The 5,725-nt window shown below is 43.3% G+C and overlaps 1 pseudogene; it reads right to left on the bottom strand.

Moving 5' to 3' along the window:
- Nucleotides 1–263: 263 nt before the first annotated feature.
- On the bottom strand, nt 264–765 carry LOC103597288 (annotated as a pseudogene).
- Between the last annotated feature and the right edge of the window lie 4,960 nt (nt 766–5,725).

Consider the following 5,725-nt stretch of genomic DNA (forward strand, 5'->3'; position numbering starts at 1 on the left):
GTCTGTGCTGTGGCTGCGGTATGTGAAGGAGAGGTTGCCCAGTCAAAGAGGAGGCCCAAGGTTTCCTATTCAGTGACCAGGAGGAGGTTGATGCTGTTATAAGCAATGGGACAAGTTAGTCTAGTTTGACATATTGAGTTTAATATTTCACCAACATTTCTAGATAATATAAAGATTAATCTGTTATACTTTATATTATTAATGTATCAAAATACATATGTAAGTAATTTCTAGTCTTTATGAAGTCAACAATTTTAAAGTCATTTTTTTTTTAACTGTAAAATATTTATTGGTGGTAGCCTCACATAATTTATTCCCGATATTTGACGTTACAAATTTTAGGGTCGTTGAGATACGCAGGATCCTTGTATGTAACTGCCATAAACCCAAGTTTTTGAGCTCTCTTAATCGCTTTTGTGATTTCTTTCTGTTTCTTCCCACAAAGACCTGTTAGGTGCCTTCCATAAATGCATCCAGTAAATGGAGAAATAAACTGGGACAAAAGCTGCACGTTCTTATAATCTACACGTTTTCCACACAAGACACATTTCTTGAGAGGCTCCTTATAAGGATTTTCCATTGGAACAGGGGAGGATTCAAAGTACAATTCAGGTCCTCATTGGTGGTTATCTATTTATATTGTGAACAACCTCTTCTCCACAGCACCGCGTGACTCCCGGGATCCTTGAGGCAGACAGCAGTCGCTACCGAGTTTGTCAATTTTTTCCTCCCTAGACCAGCGCAAACAGCAACCATAGCTGCCATGGTTCATCATTCATACTCTTCCTTTCCTCTTTCCAAATCGTCCCGACAGGTCCCTTCCGGAGTTTTCCTCTAAAGTCATTTTTAAATAGAGTTGAAATTGACTAGGACTCAGGACAAACCTATTTAGAGGTGACAGCAATGTTAGAATTTTATTTTATTTTATTTTATTTTATTTTATTTTTATGTTTTAGGTGATTTATTTAAGGAATTAACACATGCATTGGGGGGGTGGGGGTGAAACCATGAGGATCTTTATACTAACCTCTAACTCCTGTGAAGCCTTGACAACTTTCGAACAAACACTGCTAATATTCTTATCCCACATACCCAAACCCTCAAAAAACCTCTTAGCCCTTCCCAGGTTTTTTGGCCATAAGACGTACTGGGGAATGAGACCGGCTTCGGAGTTAGACAAACTCGGGCCCTGACAGTAGGTGGTCTGGAGCAGATTACTTCACCTCACAGCTTCTCAGAGCTTCCTTCTTCGGTCTGCCAGACGGACGGAGGAACAGGGCCTCTTGGCAGGGGACCCGGAGGGGGCATGGGACCCAGAAGGAGCTGCCGCCCCTTCCACACCTGGCTTCGAGGCCCCCTCTCCAGGGTCCTTGGCACTCCCTGAGATGGCAGAACACCCGGAGCGAGAAGCCAGGCTCTTTGTCCAGGTGTCCTGTGCCTCTGCGTTCAGTGCTATGGCCACAGTGGGGATTAGACCCGGTGGCCGGGATGTGGCCACCTGTCCATCATTAGCACATGGACCCTCCTCCAGGACTGTGGGACGCCGGGACGTAGCCGTGGAGGCTTGTGCCTTTGCCTTGCCCTCTTTCTCACCCTCGTGTCCCGATAGTGTTGGGAAATCGTGGCACACGCTGGACCTCCGTGATGCCTTTATTTGCCTTTCTGCTGGAGCAGGGGCAGAGGTCGTGTGCACCAGTGATTTGTCACCGCACAGGGCATCCTCACTCTCTGCACCAACTGGCAGTGATCCTGAGCTTTCTCTCTTCCTGGCACTCCTCCAAATGACCCCTTTGCGTTTTCCATCCTTTTTACGAGGGGTTCTATTTGCCTGCTGTTGAGCTACCTTCTGGGAGGGCATACTGGTCTGCTGGTCATCTGGTATTCTTCCTCGGCCCAGTTGTATTCTCTCATCCAGCTTCTCCAGGACCACTTTGGAGGGGGTCTACTTGCCTGCTGTTGAGCTACCTTCTGGGAGGGCGTACTGGTCTGCTGGTCATCTGGTATTCTTCCTCGGCCCAGTTGTCTTCTCTCATCCAGCTTCTCCAGTACCACTTTCAGGACTCTTCTGCACCCCCTTTCCTCTCCCTCTGGAGCATCGACCTTCCTCTGTGCCCCTGCTGCAGAGCCCATGCCTTCCCTTTCAGACTTCATCAGGGCCATTATATCTGTGCTTTTCACTTTAATCGTTTCATCTCCTGAGAGGTAAAGAAGAGGGGCGGAGGTATCTGGCTGTCATTCCCACTGCTGAGTCAGGTCTTCCCCAAAACCCCTGCTCTAAAACGCCTCCTTTGACACCGGACTGCAAAGCGTTCCCAGCTTGCATGGGTTGTCCTCCTCCACCTGGTTCTCCCTGAGATGCTTGTACTCGTGTTTTCAGTGGAAAGAACTGGAGGAGACCAACGTCTCGTGGACGGAGGCAGGTCCGGTTCTGTGAGCTGGATCTCTTGTTTCTCACACTCCAACCGCTTGTCCTCACACCCTTTACCCCGCTGTGTGCTTCTGAAGGGCACAGTTCTTCAGGGATCACGTGGCACCTTGGAGACAATCTGCACACAGTCTTCCCTGAGCGAGGGTGCGCGCTCGCACAGGTGGGTGACTCTTCCTTAGAGTACTCAAGGGTACTGGGCTCACAAGCCCAGAGGTCACCTGAGGACACACAAATTTGGCTGCTCTTTTCCAGTGTGAAAAATTTCAGAGGACAATTTCAACAGAGAAAGAACGGCAATCCCAGTGATTTTTCTGATTACAAAAGCTGATGCTTCCAAGTTCTAGGAGGGCGTGGTGTGAAAATGCGTCCAGTATTTTAGTCCGACATCAAAGCAAACACTGCCTGCAGAGGGAGAATACCCAGTTGACAATAAATGAGAAATATTTTCTACATAGAGCCTCCACAATCTGTAATGTCAGAGTCAACTTCAGATCACCAAGGAGTAGTATTTCCAAAGAGAGTATCGTAATCCTCTGGACCATCCCTTTTCTTCTGTGGCGTCTGTTCCTGAGGAACCCTCGGGCGACCGGAGGGCTCAGTGGATTCCGCAATCGCAATGTTAGAATTTTAAAAAGGCACTGAGAATCAGAACTTATTCAGGTGGAAGAGACCAGACTGATTCTGTAAGGAATGGCTGACGAAAAAGGATGTTTTGTTAACAGAGACTAGAAAAAACAGGATAAAATTGCTCTCTGCAAAAATCTGGAAGCTTTCCTGCAGAAGAGGTACTAGAACAATACTAGGTGCACCCAAAGGGTAGAACTAGGGCTAGATGAGATATATTTTCTGTTAATACTTGGACAGTTCTACTGTCATTGCTAACCAAAGATGAGGGAGAGGCCTCAGGAGGTTGTGACAGAGCATTATTAGAGAATTTCAAGAAACGCTTGGTGCTTGGTGAGGAAAGGTTGGGCAACTTGGCCTTCCAACCCCAGGATTCTGTGATTCTAGCAGAATTGTTTTCTGTTCAGTTGGTTTTGTATTTTGAAATGATTTGTCATTTTTCCCTATTATTTTTGATCATAGAAAGTAGAATAATAGTGTAAAAGGAGCCTCTTGGTTTTTATTAGTTTTCTCATCACATTGGTAATAGAAATATAGAAATAAAGTGGTATATACTTTTTAAATTCTCCTTCACACTTTTCTTTTTAAAATAGCTTTACCATCAGGGACTAAAGCTATTTTGTTTCTTGCTTTTAGCTAAGATATAATCAGCTCCTTTCTGTTTTGACTTCCAGTAAAATCAACCTGATACAAACTTTAAATTGAAAGGTTTCACCTCCTGCTGCTTACAGGTGCCACCAAAGTTTCTCGGTTCAGACTCCAGCTCCTGTGTAAGTAGAGCAAGCTTATCTCTGAGATTCAATGTGGGCGGTAAAGGCAGTGATTTCCTTTGTTAGAGTGATCCAAGTAATTTCTCTATTTGGATCCCATTTGTGTTGGAGTTCTCAAGATAACTCATGAGAGTTATATTCTTCATTCCATCAGTTTACAAGATTTCTTCAAATTGTATCTGGTGCTTGGGGGAAGTGGTCTGACTCCATTGTGAGTTGGGGCTGACATGAAACCTCAGGTACTCGAAGTAGAGAAGTGTTCAGTGAAATTTAAAATTTGTTGATATTGGGTATAAACCCAATTGTTTGTAAAACTCAAGCTTTCAGATATTTAGATATTTAGATAACAAGAATGCCCCCAATGTACTAGTTGTAGTACAGAAGCAGGCTCCTTGTCTGTATTGATAGGAGTCTTGTCTTTTCTTACCTGGGTTCACTAAGACCCATCCAGCACTGCCCTCCTGATAATGTTTTCTGTTAAAAAGTGGTGGTTAGTGAAACACTGTTCTTCTGTCCCCCTTTGATCACAGAGACAAATACATTACCTTATGTACAATAGGAGCTCAATATATGAATCAAACGCCTTCTAACCAACTTGCCTATTGCTTTGAGAAATATTTGTACATTGTGAAGTGTGTATTTAGAGGGTGGTGATCAAAAACTAAAAGTCAGGGAAGGGCAGGGTTGATGCGTGTAGACATTTTGTTTCAAGGCAGGTTCAATTCCTCTTTTTTTCAAATTGTGGTAAAAAACACATAAAGTTTACATCTTTACCATTTTTAAGTGTGTAGCTCAGTAATGATAATTTCATTTTTGTGCAATGGATCTCCAAAACTTTTTCATCTTTTAAAACTGAGACTCTATACCCACTGTACAACTACACCCCATTTTTCCCTTCCCCAGCTCTTAGAAACCACCATTCTACTTTCTGTTTCTATGGCTGACTTATTATTTCACATGTTATAATGCCCTCAAGGTTCATCCATGTTATAGCATGTGACAAGATTCCCTTCCTTTATAAGGCTGAATAATATTCCATAATATGTATTTACCACATTTTGTTTATCCATTCATTCATCCATGGACATTTAGGTTGCTTCTACCTTTTGGCTGTGTGAATATGCTGTTATGGATGTGGGTATGCAAAGGGAAGGCCCAGTTCTTAAGGTAATCATGATACCTCCAAAAATGAGCTTATCTTAAAAATGTTAGTGCTACTTAACTAAAATGGAATAGTGGTAATAGAGACAATAAGTTTATTACCATTGAAAACCCACTCTGTGTGGCTTTGAAGGAGGCATCTGGAATATATGTGTATTTGTTTGTTTGTTGGGAAGAATATCTTAAGTGCCTTTCACCTTATTTTTTTCTTGGTAGCATTTTCTGGCACAATACACCAGCAGTATTTTTTTTTTCCAGAATGGCATTAACAGATGCATCCTTTCTTTCTTTCTTTCTTTTTTTTTTAAAAGATGACCAGTAAGGGGATCTTAACCCTTGACTTGGTGTTGTCAGCACCACGCCCAGCCAGTGAGCGAACCGGCCATCCCTATATGGGATCCGAACCCGGGGCCTTGGTGTTATCAGCACCGCACTCTCCCAAGTGAGCCACCGGGCCGGCCCCGATGCATCCTTTCAAATTTATAAACATTTTTACTTACCTAAACTTAGATCAAGAAACACCAACGTGTAGTCCAACCCCCATCAAAAGTAACATACAGTGTTTTTTAAACCAACATGCATCAACATGTGACCAGCTATTCTTTTCTCTTATTTTTCACAGTAGCCCTCATTGAAGCACACCTGGCCTTTCAGGTAAAGTGTAGGCATAGGAGAAAGACTAGTGGATATAGAAAATGGAGAGATTTTATAATCTTTAAGATCTGACTATTAATACCTCATC

The sequence above is a fragment of the Galeopterus variegatus genome, unplaced genomic scaffold (genome assembly GCF_000696425.1).
Source record: "Galeopterus variegatus unplaced genomic scaffold, G_variegatus-3.0.2 Scaffold2268, whole genome shotgun sequence".
In the NCBI taxonomy this organism is placed as follows: domain Eukaryota; kingdom Metazoa; phylum Chordata; class Mammalia; order Dermoptera; family Cynocephalidae; genus Galeopterus; species Galeopterus variegatus.